Genomic DNA, 16,149 nt, shown 5'->3' with positions numbered 1-16,149 from the left:
CAGCTGTGCAAACCAGGCCTAGTGAAGGGTTTCTGCTCTAACGTGCTGCACTTGGCTCTCTCGGAGGCGAAGGAGCAGCTTAACACCTCTCACCAGGGCAGCAAGGTGCAGCCCTCCCAGCACTGGGCACTCCTGTCCTGGGCCCTTCAGTCTGTGAGGCTTCCAGCACGTACACGGTCACTCAAACATCATCTCTTTGACAAAACCGCCCGACCTTTCCTCAACCCTCTCTCCTAAAAGGAAACAAGCCAGCAGCATGCCCAGGCCCCCACAGCCTCTGCAGGAGGAGCTGACATGGAACAGCCAGCTCTGGCTCTGATCACAATTACAGGCTGACTGCAAGTGGCCATTGAAGTTATTGACACATGGTAGAAAAACATTTTATATTCAATTTATGATGGTTTTGTTGTCATTTCCCCCATACCCAGGATTATTCCAGATTTCAGGAAGCTGGCAACAAAAATAAGTGCCAGCCATAAGTTGTCCAGGCATTACAGGGAGAAGTAATAAAACATGTTGTTTAATATGTGTTGAATATTACCATCCAAAGCTCATTTTCAATCATATCTTGTGTTAGTTTTGAAGTCCATGTCTATATCTACCCATGTCTCATCTCCTGGCTGCCACACTCACAAGGACAGTGTAGTCTGGGGACACAAAGGGAGGAAGCAATTTGTCCAACACCAGAGCCCAGATCTGTAAAAGAACTGCGTGCCCTTTTGGGAATGACTGGATATGGAGCCCCAGTTACAGACTGTTGGAAAAGCCTTTGTATGAACCATGAAAGGAATCCATGGAGGTTGTTACACTGGACTCGAATGTTCAGCAGCCTTTCCATACCTTTTAAAGGTTATTGATGACAACCCCTGCTCTGGAGTTACCAGATTTGATGAAAACCTTTGCACTGTTCATCCACGAGTGCCTTTGCCCTGCACAGTAGCCCCATATTTAGCTCAAAGAATGGGAACGAAGGAAGAAACCCTGTGGTATTTTGGGCATATTTCTCAAAAAATAACTAAAAAATATACTCAAGGCATGGTCAATGCACCTCGGAGCAGGAACCACCATGGTCCTGATTGATAGAATATACTTGAAAATAAATGGGAAAGAAAAGTGATAGTTTATGTGCCCAACATGGTTACGTCTGGTTCAGCACAAAAAGGAGGTCACTGGTTATCCCTGAACAGAAACTGAAAGTAACAGGTGGTACTCCTGGAAAAAAAAAAACGTGGTGCTAAAGGCAGCTACTGCCTTGAACCCTGAGTAAAGGTTACAAATTACTGAATTTGTTACAAGAATGCTGTTGATTTGATATGCAGCAATCTGGCATATCATCAATCAGAAAAATGGATGTAAGAATGGGAGAAGACTAGAAGTCCCCACTCTAGGTGGGACTGGCTTTCCTCATGACTACCAGACCTTTAAAGGCTTACAGAAGTATTTATAACCCATGCTGGAATTGTGGCTGTTTGCATTTTTTTCTGTATGATAATTCATTGTATTTCAGCTTTCAGGAGATGTTTTGCAAATATTTGTAATAACAAACATTCTTATCCTAGAAAAGAAAATTAGTTTTAGAAGTGAGACTTCCAAGACAAATCTTGAAAGGATCTCTGTGAGGGATTGTTGCAAATACTTAGGAGGAAGGAGTGGGTAGTAGAACTCTGAAAGCTCTGAAACCCTCTATGCCCCAAGCCAAGCCAGAGCAATACAGTTTCTTCAAGAACACATTCTGCAGCTCAGATAACCAAAATGAAAATTACTACTATATGGAAGACCACAATGAAAGGTCAACAAAAGTCCAAAAGCTCAGTGAACACGCAGGGTCTCTAAAGATCCCCAGCTAGACCCTCAGAAACTAACTGTGCAGACTCGAGCAATTTATACATATTTAATGATTTCTGAGAAACGGAATGCCTGTGTGCTGCATACTGCAGTAAAGCACAGCAAGCTCACCCCAAAGTGTGCGTGTCCCCGCGGTGCCTGTGCGCCAGCAGCAGGTGTCACTTGGGGTCTGCCCGGTGTCTGCGTCTCTCTGTTCCCCAGGGTTTCCCTGGCTCAGGAGATCCCCCGTTCTCCATGCTTGACTGCTCCACTCTTGGCTGTGCCTCTCAGAAACAGGGCTCCTATTGCATGAGTGAATGCCTTGAGAGCCAGCCCCTCAAACACTTTCTTTGTCCTTGCTGCACATGTGCCTACAGCGACACGTGGGTCACCTTTCTGCCAGTTCAGGATGTGCAGAACTGCACTTAAGTGCTACTTCTGTTCAAAGTTTTCTGGAGGCAAAAAGGGAGCTGGGGCGGGGGCAGAGGGGCTGATGTCAATAAGTGAGCGGTTGTCCTCAAGTCCCTTTTGCCGGGGCAGATGCCATGGGGGTCTGTCACCCAGAGCAAGAGCCAGGACCCGCAGGAAGGATCCTGTGTCCTGGAGGGTGATCCTCCACACAGGAGGGTGATCTTTGCAGCAGCTCGGAGGAGCACGGCCAGGACCTTGGGGTAACTGGATACCACCTGCCACGTGGCAGGGGCAAATGGAAGGGTTTGTTCTTCCTCCACCTGTGTGCTGCAAGTCACAGGCTGTGCCAAGTTCTGTGTGGAGAACGATCACGTGTGACTCGTTCGCCTCTTGTATGCTCTCCTTTTAGTGTTGTTATTACCGTTTGTGTTCTTTTTTCACTGCTCTTTCTAGTAAATTGTTCTTATCTCAACCCGTGATCTTTACCTATTTGTGCTCTTCTCTCCATCCTGCCACAGGGAAAGTGGTGGGGAAGTCAGTGAGGGGCACGTGCTCTGAGGGATATCAGTGTGAGTACTCAACTGGGGAATACCATTCCTACACTGCAACAATGTGGAAAACTCAGTTTCCTAAGTTACTTTCCTTGGCTAGTCCTACAGGAAAATCAGCCTGCTGAAAAGCAACTGCTGTCATTGAACTGAAAGCCTGCTAGGTAACACTTGTTTTAAAGTACAGATTTAATAAAGTTACACAGGAAGCAAAAATTAAATATTGCCAAATTGTCTTTATAATAACATTTTCAATTATTTTAAAATGTAAGATGGGAGAAATTTCTGTGAACTTTTTCCAATCCCACAGTGACAAAGAATTCTATAAAGCAAATTACAACTGAACATTTTCAGCCCCTAAAAAAAACTTTAGCAAAATAGCAGAAAGAGTTACATTTCAGCTGCATTTCCAAAGCAGATGGTTGACTTTAATGCTTAAGGCTACAGAAGGGGAAATGAGAGAATCTGTGTGTTGAAAAAAAAACCTGTAATGGAACTGTGCAAATGCATTCTCCTCCTCCCTGAAATTAAAATTCTCATATTTAAAATATCATTGAAAGTTGAGGCCAAAATTTCAAGCGACTTGGTGTCAATCAGCTGTGTTAAATCTTTGAAGAGAGCATTAATGGTCTGGTTTCACAGGCGCCTGAATGAATGATGAACAGAAAATCTGTATGTTCCAAATTATACTGTCTTGGATAAGTCAGATTTTCCAAAGATTCAGGAAACAGGTTTGGGTTTGGTTTATTTTCTCCCGCTAAAAAGAGCTAAAAGAGTTCATGCACTCGCTTAGTCAGGTCAAGGTTCTGAAGGTCACTCGGCCAGTATTGAGGTCACAGACAGGAGATTCCAAAAAGATGTCGTTGATTTTCAGATTTTCACAGACAAAATACCAAGAAAGAAAAAATTGAAATCAATTGAATTCAGACACTGCTTTGCTCTCCATGAAACCACAAACCCACACTCTACCCTTCTCATCAATACAAACACAGAAACACTGGCAGCCTTGGTTGGCAGAAGATGGAAAACTGTCATTTCCAGACTCTCACTGAGAGCAGGCAATGTGAAAGCCCCGCCCTGGGTTTCACAGCCACTCCCCTCCTGTGCCCATCCCTTCAGGGCAGGCCCAGCATCAGGACGAGCTGTGGAAAGAGCTGGTGACAGTGGCAGGTCCCTGTGCCCAGGGCAGAAGGCACAGCACCTCTGCTCCTGGCTGGAACAGGGGCCGCTTGCCCAGCTAGACCCGGTGTCCCAAAAAGAGGAGGGGCCCTGGCCCCAGGGCTCTCCCCAGCCCTGCAAGAGGCCAAGCCACCAGCAGCTCTAGCAGGGCTCTTGCAACTCTTTACTCAAGGAAAAGGAAATCAATTGGTATTTCCCTCACACACTCCCTAGACACTGGTTTCTCTCCCTCCTGATGCCCTTCCCCTTCCCCTTGTGCCCCACTGTGGGTGACACTCCTGTGCTGGGGGCACAGCCAAGGGCCCCTGCAGTCGAGGGCCATGGCAGCAGTGCTGCCTCTTCCCATAGGAAATCCTGCTGCAGCTGCCACACCTGCAGCATATCAGATGCCAAAGGCAGAGCGGGCAGCAGGAGCAGCTGCTCTCTCACAGGACCATGCCCTCAATCTTCCTATCCAAACATCTGGATACACAGTGACTCCACAGCCCGAGGTAATCCAATCGGGAGCACTCCCCTCTGATGTTCCAGCCCAGAATGCAGAACTAATTTCAGTCACCCGAGCTTTGGAATTGAGTAGAGCAAAATGAGTTAACATTTGAACTGATTCATAATATACCTTTGGAGTGCTACGTGCACATGGGATTTCTGGAAAGAAAGGGACCTTTTGACCTCTCAAGGCATATCAATCAAAAATGGAAAACAAATCTCGGTACACTTGAAAGTATCCAGAAACCAGAGGAAGTTGCCATCAGGCATTGCAGAGCACACCAAGTGGATAAGACCAAACTGGAATTGGGGAAACATTTAGCCAACGAGGCTGCAGAAGAAGACATGTTAGAAAACAAAGCTTTATCTTTAATATCCTTGCCAGAGATACCTCTCCAACTAGAAAAACCAGAGTATAATGCTAGGGACTGTCAATTAACTGCAACTGTAGAATTGTGATTTGATCCACAGGGTTAGACAGTTATCCCAGCTGGGCAAAGAGTAGTCCCAGAATCACTCCTGTGTGAAAAAATGGATTGCAAACACAAAGCCACTCATTGGAGTACTAAAAAACTTTGGAAACATTTGCAAAAATCTGTAACTGGGTGTGAAATGGCTCAGATTGTACAATCAAGACTCCAAAAGTGTATCATTTGTAAAAGAGACAACTGTAGCACAGCTCACAATGTAGTGCTAAGAGCCATACCATCTGGAAGTGTTCCAAGCGAATAGTGCCTGATAGATTTCACTGAATTTCCCAGAAAATGGGGGTAAAAATCTCTCCTAGATCTGGTGGATACCTTTTCCGGGTGGCTGGAAGACTTCCCTTGTCTTACCAATCAGTCTAGGGAAGTGGCTAAAATACTGTTGAATCAAATAATACCTAGATTTGGGGTACCTTTGGGAATGTCATCAGATAGAGGTTCCCCCTTTCTTGCAGAAGGGGTACAAGAGGTTAGGAAAGCCTTGGGAATAGCTTGGGATCTTTGTGCTCCTTATAGGCCCCAAGCTAGGGGCAAAGGAGAGAGAATGAATTATACAATCCAATTGAACTTGGGTAAAATATGTCAGGAAACCTCCTTGACATAGTTCCAAGCCTTACCCGTGGCTCTGCTTTGAATTAGGGTTCAGACATGGGGCACCAGCAAAATCTGGCCCTGTAAGCTGCTGTATGGTTGACCCTACCAAGTACCACACATTTCCAGAAACACACACATATAAGGAGAGGTTGATTTGAATAATTACCTCATTTCTCTTAGCAAAACTTTACAGGACTTACAGCGAGCAGTGGCGATCTCCAGACCAACAGGACTGGACATACCAGTGCATAAGTTCCAACCAAGGGCTTGGGTGTACTTGAAAGGCTGGGGAAGCTGTTCTGCTACAGCCAAAGCAGGGCCTTCTCAACTTCTCTAGACAATATTGCTGCATTGAAATGGATAGGATAAAATAGTGGATACATTATTCCAGAATCAAAAGAGCCAAAGCCTCTTAGCTCAAGACAACATTTCCTTGGGATTTGAAGAAATCTGGGCCAAGCTTACTTCATGGTTACCCAGCTGGACTTGGTTAAAACATCGGTCTGTAGCTGTTGTAGTGCCTTATCCTGTAAGATGAAATTATAGCTATTTAGAAACTAGTTCCCATAAGGAAATTTGTCTCAAGAAAAGGGGGCACTTGATAAGGACCACAGAACAGAGCAGCACAGCCTTGAAGAAGTGGATGAAGGATGTAACTTCTTTGGCAGACAGAAGTCATTCAAAACACAAGCAGGATGCCAGCTCATTTCTGCAAGGCTGAGAAAGCAGAAGTTACTGTGCAAAAAATGATACTGTGCTTAGTGCAAAGTGGGGGTGAGGAACAGCCACCTAAAAAGGACATTGGATGTTGAAGACAGACCCCAAAGAATCATATGAGGACTATTGAGGGGGCTTCCAGCCGGGCTGTGCCCGGTGGGCTGCCTTGGCCAGGATAGCTCAGTGGTGCTCAGCACAGCGTCTGAGTTCCCAAGCAGCTGCCAGCCGCAGGCAACCTAAGCAAGCTCAAGTGATATCAGCTCTTAGTGATTATCAGCTCTTTGTGATTTCAGCTCTTTAGCTTGCTGGTGCCACAGCAGACACTGGGAGAGAGAGGGGAAGCGCTGTGTGACGTTCCAAAGAATTCTTCATTGGTGTCTTCTATGAAGGTTCTCAGTGACAGCTCTTCTACTAGACCAGGCAGAAGTTGGGGTTTATATACCTTACAGGAGTTTTGGAAATTGTCCAAGAGTAAGGATCAAGGGAAAGTGACCTATGGGCTTACAGAGAGATAAGCAGGGTCCGAAAGGCAGAAGAGAGGGGCTGCTAAGGCTCAGTCATCATGACTTGGCATTTCCTAGCTCAGGCTTGTGGCCTCCAAGGAAGCCTTGCAGGCCCTGGACCTGCTGTGGTGGTTCAATAACGTGACATGAGGGAGTTCCCCCAGGGCAACTGGGATGCCTGAAAGAAGTGAACAGCCTCACCACAGCCTGGCCCGCTTGGCTGCTTTTCCTTCTGATCCTCCTGGGGAGGCTCTGACATTTCCTCTTCCCTGATGGAAGTGCAGCTGCTGCCAAGGGAAACGTCCCCATACTGACTCAGTGTTCCGGACAGATTGATGTCATTGGCAAAATTCCCTCTCTTCCAAAGGATTTTAATTTTCTTTGGCTGTACTTTGTATGGCTGCAGGTCACATTTCCCTTGATTTAAGGGAAGTATCGTGGCAGCTCTTGAAGAAATTGCCTCTGGAGGAATTACTCAGTTCTGCAGTCCTCATTATATGCCCTGTTCTAAAAAACTGTTATGCTATTTTCCCTCTCTCTGTGTTTTCACACTTGTTCAACAAGGTTTCCTTTCTAAGAATATTAATCACAATATCCCAGAAGCTTAAAGTGCTTGGGTATTTTTTATCTAAGTATTTACAAAAGAGCAATTTTTAATGAACTGTATAAATGCTGGATATAAGATGCAAATGTAAAGGCAAACGCAAAAAAAAAAAAAAAAAACAAACCAAAAACAAAACCAAAAAAAACCCTTCGGCATTCTCTCAAAAACCTTAAGAAAAAACCCCATGTACTCTATAAAACCAGATAATTAATCTACATAATACAAAAAGAATACAAAAAGTTCCAGAAGATAAAACTTGTACCACAGTGCTGCACAGAATTATATTATTTCAAGCTTTTTGCACTTCAGGGGCAGTATCATTCTTGGAACTGCAATGCTCTGAGCATGTTCTGCTTACCATGGCAGATTTCTGCTCTCCCCTCGTGCAGATCATTGTCAGAACCCAGGGCACAGGGGAATGTTTCTCTGCCTGTCATGATATATCCTGATCCCCAGGAGAATACTGCTTTTAACCTTCATCCATGGAGAAAGCTTCCAAGACTTTGGGATGAATTGGAATCTATGAGTGTATGAAATAGATAGTTGCGTAGTTTATCAAAGGGTAAAAAACTTTGGGTTTTTAGTATGGAGGCAGATAGAACACAAGATGGAGTGGTTTTGGGCGTTGTCAGATCTCCTTGTTCTTCATCTACTCCCTTTTCTCCACTGTTGCAAGCACAGAGTGATTGGTTAGAAAGAGCTGCAATGCAGATGTTGCGTGAACAGACAAATAATTACTGATAGAAAGGTAAAAATAAATATGTTCTAAGAGTTAATTGGACAAAATAATTTTAAAAGACTCCGAACCTGTGTGTCTTGTGACTTTTTGGTGCATCTCTCTTTGTACACTAAGTCTTGTGTGCAGAGAGTGTGCTGAACTGTTGATAAGAGAAAAAATCAACAACCTGAAGACTGAAAACTCAGAAGTCCCATTTCATCTCAATCCTGGCACAGAACTTTTTAGGGGTCTCTCCATCAGGTGATCCATGGGGGAGTTTCCACAGATCATCCTCCCAGCCAAGGCTGAGTGCAGCCACCACAGCTCGCAGCACCTTCCCACACAGCAAGAACCTGAATGAGAGAGACGGATTCCCCCAACTGCTGTGTGTTCTAACACTGCCACCTCGCAGCTGCTGAAAGCCTCAATTTCTGTGCCCTTTTCTCCTTCCCAAATGTTACATTCTGCATCCAAACCTGCAAACCATTCCTCTCCTCAAGGAGGAATTTCTACCCCACCTGTATTTCAATGCCACCACTTGGCTCAGCCTCCTTTCCTTAGACCTACAAGTTTTTTCCCAGTGTGCGAAATGCCTCCTCTTTAGAAAGGTATATTCCAGAACTTGGCAAAACAGCAGGGGTGATGGATGGATTGAGAACAGCCCTGTGCAGAAGGACTGGGCCATCCTTGAGAAAGGAAATACTGGATATGAGCTGGCACTGTGTGCTTGCAGCCCTGACACCCCTCTGTACCTGTGCCTAAACAGGGATGTCCAACAAGTCAAGGGAGGGAATTCTGCCCCTCTGCTGGAGTGAAAGCCAGGAACAGGATGCCTGTGAATGTTGTGGATGTCCCATCATTGGCAGTGTTCAGGGTCAGGCTGGATGAGGGTCTGAGGAATGTGGTCTAGTGGAAAGTGTCCCTGACCATGGCAGAGAGAGAAAGGCCCCAGACCCTGAGGAGTCTCCCCACCCCTGCCAGAGCCCCCCCTGCCAGTAGCACCAGCAAGGCTCCTTCAGCCCCTTATTTCAGAGACAAGAAAGAAATTGTTGTTATTTCCCCCACAGAGTCTCTGGGCTCTGCTTCCTCAGCCTTCCCCTCGTGCCCCACCACGGGTGGCACCCATGTCCTGTGGGGCACAGCCTTGGGCCCAGGGCCATGGGGGCAGCACCTTTTCCCACAGGAAATCCAAGGCTCCAATCTCTCTGCATCTCTCTGCATGGCGTCTTGTCACTTAAGAGAGTCAACAGCCCCTCCCAGTTTGAGATCAGCAGCAGCCTTGAACTGGGACATTTAACTGCAGCATCCCAATCTTTGAAAAATCCCCACCTTCTCCTCCAGCCGAGCTTCCAGCTGTCCCTCACTTGGTCAGTTCCTACGAGGTGTCCCACAACAACACAGCGAGGCCCACAAGACCCTGCTGGCAGCCTGGCTGCCCTGATTCAGACACATTTTCCCTTCTTCCCACAGTTCTGCAGCTTGAACAATGGGAAGGGGCCCTTGTTTGGTCAGCAGTGAAGTGTCAGACTGCACCTTGCTGGCTCAGTGCCCTTCCCAGGCTTCAGGATTCAGGTGGGGAAGACAACTCAGCACAGGCAGGAGGAGAAAAGTCGAGCTGCACCCCTGGGGCACCCTTTGTGTATTTGCAGATTTCCTTTGTTCAGGGGCCTACATGCTGTCCTTGTCACCTCAGGGGTGCTGCCAGCATGGAGGAGAAAAGGCAGGAGGAGAAAAGTCGAGCTGCACCCCTGGGGCACCCTTTGTGTATTTGCAGATTTCCTTTGTTCAGGGGCCTACATGCTGTCCTTGTCACCTCAGGGGTGCTGCCAGCATGGAGGCCTGGCCTTGTCATTGTGCAGATGAAAGAACTGCTGCCAAAACAAAAGGCAGAGAGAATTCCTTCCTGGGTTTGGAGCCCCCTGGACAGGATCCATTCTACTGAGCAAGCAAGGCTGAACAGTCCCACAGCCCTAAACACAGCTGCAAAGTGTCCTTGTGCCCATCACCCTCGATCCAGCAGGGCTGCAGAGAGGACAAACTCTGACCTTTAAACCAAAAGGGACAAAACCTTGTACAGGGCCTGGCCTGGAAGGCCTGGATGTGATGGCCGCTCCCAGGGAGAGAGACCAGAGGCCCTGTGAGTAGAGACCAGGACTGTTCCCAGGAAACCATGGCAAGGTGTCAGGAGCAGGCATTAGAGACAGGGCCAGGGAGATGTGATGCAGGTGGCTGAGGGAGAGCATCATGGAGATGTAGAAATTGAAACTAGGAAACAGGATTTCCTTTATCTCTGACAACATGAGCCTGCACGGATGGAAGGCCTGCTGTGTCATCACAGTGTTAGAAATGAACTTTTAGATACAAATAAATGGACACACAAAGTAGTGGAGGCAAAAGAAATCTGTTTATTAGTAACAATTCACCTGAGCTGCAGGTATGCCCTCTTTCCCCCAAGAGCCAAACACACACACCCTCCAAAACAAGCACTATATTTTATCCCCTTTCCTGGCCAGGGGCAATCCCTGTCCCCTTTCCCATTGCCTGGGTACTTGAGAATTTCTATTCTCTCCTCACCGCCTACTTTTCTGTCCGCATTCCTCTGATCCTACTTCCTTTTTGGTCAGGTCTTTAACCTGGCTGCTTTCCCAGCTCACAGCAGCACCCAACAAATTAACTGGAGCAAATCCAAACCAGAAATAACAACACACAGAACCAACTTTCATTGTTTTACCTAATAACCTTTTGGGTTCAGCAAAATATTACCTCATCTCTGACAACAGGGTAGAGGACTCTGATGTCACCAACCTCTGGATGATGACATCAGGCATTGCTGGATTGTGACCTCACCTTCTCTCCCTGCTTATCTTGGGGTTCCAAGGAGTTTCAATGCCTTTTGTGCTGTCACAGGGGTTGGAGGCTGGTGTCAGAGAGCAGTGGGCTGTGACATCACAGAGGGATGCATTGTGACATTGTGCCCCTCAATTCCAAGGAATACTTTTGAAAACTACTTCCCAAAGTGAATCTTTCTCCAAGCAGATGGACTGGCAAAACCCATGTACGATCAAGTGATAAGACGGAGTTTGTACTCTCACAAATTTGTTTTTCCTCCCAAGACCTCTGAAAACCTCTGATTTTTTTTTTCTGATTTTCTTTCTTCTTTAGAATCTGTGAGCAGAAGACAGGAATATTTTTGCCTGTTGGAAAAATGCCATAGCAATGTGCTCTTGACTAGGCGCACTCTTGTCCTTACCATAAAGAAAAGACACTGAACAAAATGAAACATCAGGGATTTCGTGGGAGCAGATAGGAGAGACAAAATCTCTTTCATTCTTTAAGTTGTCTGGAATAATTCTGCAAGTTTGCAAAGTGCACAGAGATGCAGTCACTAGAATGAGGCCATTACTCTCATCTGGCATCCCTAAGCCTTTGCCTCAATTTTCAAACAGTTTGCAAGTGAAGGATATATGCAAGATTTGTCTAATTAGTAAAGATTCCCTTAGGGTTTGATGTGTGGGGATCTCTGCCATCCCAGAAGGCATGCTGAGACCAATTTCTTTGGTTTCATTCCCTCACAGAAAAAAAAAAAAAAGAAAAAAAAAAAGAAAAAAAAAAGAAAAAAAAAAAAAGATGAGGCTCTTTCTGTGCCACGCTGTGGCAGCTCTGCCCTCTCAGCCTTTCCCTTGAGCCCTTTGGTTCTTTTCCCTGAGCCTTGATCCCCATCCTCAGCCAAGGGCCCCTGGAGCCCTTTCCAGGGCTGCAGGAAAAGCTCCCTCAGCCATGACCACAGAAGAGCTTCAGGAAGAGTTTATTGTCTCTTGCTGTCTCTTAGACAGAATTGGTATGGATCACCTTGGAGTTGTAGAGGAACAAATTTTCAGGGACTATTCCTCTTCAAATTTGTTTTGTTCTAACCCGGAAGGAAGACAAAGAGGAGTGCAGCGGCGGCGGCTGGCCTCTGAGTCTCTGGATTCCCGGCTAGCTGCGGCCAGCACCGCCGGCAGTACTGAGGGGGGAAGGGCACCCTCCCGCTGGGAGACTTCCTGGGGAGAGTGCTTAAGGCGGAATGCCTTCAGGAGAGCGAGAATCCACGGAGCCGTTTGGAGAGGAGCCGGGCTGCGACCCACAGGAGAAAGACAGGACCGCGCCGACAGGGAAAAGGAAGGTGTTTTATTGAAAGTGCGTTGTGCGCGGACAAAAAGGCATGCCCGGCAGGGCCTTATAACCAGAATACAATGACCAATCTAAATTTTTGAGAGGAGGGAATAACACGTAACAAACATCTCAGATCTCCAGTGGGAATAAACTGAGGGTTGAACCCTGACCCCTGGTCCAATCATTCAATGTCCAAGGCAGAAGGTTCTGGATGGAAGGGTGTGGACACCGAATAACAGACAGGCAGCCAGGGAGGGATTAGGAGAGATAACTCGTAGGGAAGGGGAGGGGAAAAGTGCAACTGACGGGGCGATCTAGAAGAGGGAGAGAGAGAGAGCCCGGGCAGAACCATAAACAGGAATGGGGGGCACAGGAATAAACCAACTTAAAACTAATGCACCCCAACAGAGGAGGTTCTCTGCTGGTGCTAAGTTATGCTTGCAATTAGTGTAATAGTAGTCATTAAGTTGGGGAAAGTAACAAGAGCAGTGCAGCGAGCACTTCACGCAATACAAGTTAGGACCCAGCCCTACAGATCCCGGAGTTGATGCAGTTTCACAGGGTGGTTTTAACCAGGAAGTTTGTCTTTTTTTCTTTTTATAGGAACATACCCACTTCCCTGCTGAAGATCAGCACAACCAGTCTGGGAGTGGGGCAGCTGCCAGCAGTTTTAAATCGAGATGTGATAATAATTTTTCACTTAGACTCTGTCACCTTTGGCTTACATAGAGGAGGCTTTTCCTTCCTTTTCATAATGGGTATGTAGTGGGCCAAATTTCTCTTTCCTGTTTATAGAAACCTTCCTGGAGTTGAGATGGAGCTGGGGGAGAGCCAATGAAATTTTGAATTGCCACCACAGTTGCTTCTATTGACAATTTACTAATGTTTGTGACTTGTCTGCATTCTCATCACAAGTGACATGTTGGGAGACCAAATATGAGTCAAAGAACTATATTTTATTTTTTTAATGGAAAAAAAAAGGTGGCATACGAAAACTCCTATGGATGTCTAATTTTTCTCACCATAAACTTCTACGTATTTGAAATCATGTTAACCTTCTCAGCTCTGCCTTGGGAGGTTTTAGAATTATTATGGTCTGGCTGCATTTTTCAGATATCAGAATAAGGAACTAAAGAATCCTAACAGAAAACAAAAAATGTCCCATGAGGAATGGTTCCCTTCACCTTCCCCAACTCCTTTTTGCCTGCAATGCAGTCACCCCAGCAGCAGCGCCATCGCGGCAGTGAGTCTGAGAGGTGGCAGCTCTCTGGCCCACACGGTGCTGCTGGCAGAGCCGGCTGCTGCCTACTCAAGGCTCAGGCAGGCCCCTGAGCTGCCGAGCTGCACGGCCAGAGCCATCTCAATGCTGCAGTGCAGGCCAGAGGCGCCGCTCAGCCGGAAGCTGCAGGACTTGCCGGAGGGCAGCGCCGTGAGCTGGCAGTGGCGCGACTGCGGCAGAAGCGGCCAGGCCGACAGCACCAACATCTGCACCCAGCGGGTGACTTTCTGCAGGTCCAAGTAGGAGCCCGTGCAGAGGGTGTCCAGCAGGTACCACTCCTGATCCGTGGGCAGCTGGCCACCAGCGGCGTGCAGGAAGCACGTGTGCCCCAGCAGCTGCTCCCCGGAGCACAGGCACTCCAGCGCCACACGGATGCGCCTGGCTGGCGGCCGCTTGGTGCTCTCCGGGCTGAAGCAGTGGCCGGGGGGTGGCCGCAGGATGACCAGCGTGCGGTAGCTGCTGCTGCTCTCCTGGACGCTGCAGGCTGCGGGGCTGGTGTCCGTCCCGGCAGCTGGGTGCAGCTCCGGCATGAAGCTCCTCCAGGAGAGCACTCAGCAGACACCCAGGAGCTCGTCCACCAGCTCCTGCAGCACCTTCGTGCTGGGCAGGCCCTGCTGCAGAATCACAGAATCACAGAACAGCTGGGCTTGGTAGTGACCTTTAGGGACTGTCCAATTTGATCCCACAGAAATGAGGAGGAACATTCCCAATGAGATCAGTTTGCTCACAGCCCCCTCCCGCCTTGTCCTGGATCTGCCCATTGGTGAATGGGCTGGGCACAGCCAAAATGCTGCCACCCCTGTCTGCACCCTTGTCCTTCTCATGCTCACTCACCTTCTCCTTGCTGCTGAACTTCACCCTGACAATATTCATCTTGCTGATGGATTCCTCCTGCGTGCTGTGTCTGGCAGAGCCACACTTCCATCTCGTGACCAGCCAGAAGGCCAGAGGGAGCAGAGGCAGCCACAGCAGCTGCCATAGACAAAGGAAAAAGCTTTCCATGATGGAATTGTTGCCATCAATCTCCTGCAGGAGCCGAGTCATTTCCTGCTGCAGATACTCCTTGCGCTCTTGCATCCTTTCAGCTTCATTCCTTTCAATTGCTGGATTCCCTTTCTGCCCAGCTATGGTCAGCCAAGGCAGCCACAGCAGCTGTCGTACAGAAAGGAGCAGGCTTTCCATGATGGAATTGTTGTCATCCACCTCCCGCAGGAGCCGAGTCATCTCCCGATGCAGAAATTCCTCGCGCTCCCGGATCCGCCTGACCGCATCTTTATCAATTTTCATGTCCGCTTTCAACCCACTGGGGGTGAATAACAGGGCCAGGATGAAGGCCAGTGTTGGAGACATGGCCTGGTGGGAGAAAGGGGGCTCAGCATGTCTGGCTGGGAGGGACCAGGGAGCTGGTGACACCTGCAATGTCCCCAGAGCCTCTCTGGGCACCTGCCACATTGAGAGCCCCAAGCCCCACTTCCCTCAGCCCTGGGGACAGTGCCCTGCCCTGAGGGTCCCAGCTCTCACTCTGGCTTTAAATCCCCAGGGCACCTTTCCCAGCCCCCGTCCAGACCAGCATTTTCCCTGCATGTGCACTCACTGGCTGCCAGAATCCAACTGCCCAGAGCTGCTCCTGACACAGAGGTCAGTGTGACCTCTCCTCTGTGATGTCACAGCCAGCAGAACCATGTCACTCAGCTGCCAATCTGGCTGTGCCCCTGCTCACAGCTCCCACTGTGACCCCTGCCCTGGCATCTCCCAGCCCCCAGAGCCACACCTGCCCGGCCATGAGCCCCAGCCTTGGTCCCCACTGCCGGCCTCAGTGGCTCCTGGCCATCCTCACCCTGAGTGCAAAGCCAGCCCCAGGAGCCCCCCAGGGTGCTCTGGATCCAGGCTGAGACACCCTCAAGCCATCACTGAAAGGGACATGGATGGGGACTGCAGCTGGATCTTCCAGTGCTCACCACCCCTGACTGTGCTCCAGGTGAACCCAAACCTCAGCAGCTGCAGCATCTTCAGAAGTTTATAAGACTTTGTGTTCTACATGTGTGAATTTCATGCAAAGATATATACCAATGTGCAATTGCTCAAACACACGCAAGTCATCTGATAAAATAAAAATAATTTTTTTTAAGAAGGCATAGCTTCTTTTATAGTTATTTTTTGCAAGCTTTTAAGAATGCTTTCAGTTTTCAACATTCTGTTATATTCTAACAGCACAACTGTGTCTCCTTTTTATAAGGGTAGTTGGAAGACCCCAGTAAATTTGTCTTAAGAATATCAAGTCTTTAAAACCATTGGAAAGCAGAGAGGTAAAACCCTCTAACAGCCTTACTAAAAGGATGTGCAACTAAATACAGTTTTGTCTCTCTGTGTAGTCTGGATGTAACAAATCTGTGAATTGAAATTTGCAAATACTCAATCTTTACTAAATCTTGCAGCCTATCACAATTTAATTTTTTTCTTGCCAATGTATTCTATTTACAGGTTGTTCTCTGAGAAATTACCTCTGAGGGAGCCCTGTTCTCCCATGAAGCCTCTTGGAAACCTTACTCCCCACCAGCAAATAAATGGTGCCATGGTCAAAACACCCTGTGACTTGGGGAAACCTGCTCTGCTAGCACCTAGCATTACCATAATTCGTGACCAAAAAAA

General features: G+C 47.8%; 1 long non-coding RNA gene across 1 annotated transcript; it reads left to right on the top strand.

Moving 5' to 3' along the window:
- The first annotated feature begins 9,256 nt into the window (after positions 1 to 9,256).
- On the top strand, positions 9,257 to 11,349 carry LOC135292811 (uncharacterized). Its single transcript, XR_010354974.1, has 2 exons — positions 9,257 to 11,124; positions 11,232 to 11,349. It is a non-coding gene; the product is annotated as an uncharacterized LOC135292811 (long non-coding RNA).
- Positions 11,350 to 16,149: the final 4,800 nt, after the last annotated feature.

This window comes from Passer domesticus, unplaced genomic scaffold, assembly GCF_036417665.1.
Source record: "Passer domesticus isolate bPasDom1 unplaced genomic scaffold, bPasDom1.hap1 HAP1_SCAFFOLD_51, whole genome shotgun sequence".
In the NCBI taxonomy this organism is placed as follows: Eukaryota; Metazoa; Chordata; class Aves; order Passeriformes; family Passeridae; genus Passer; species Passer domesticus.
Note: the sequence above shows the minus strand (reverse complement) of the source record. Positions and strands in the feature narration are given on the sequence as shown.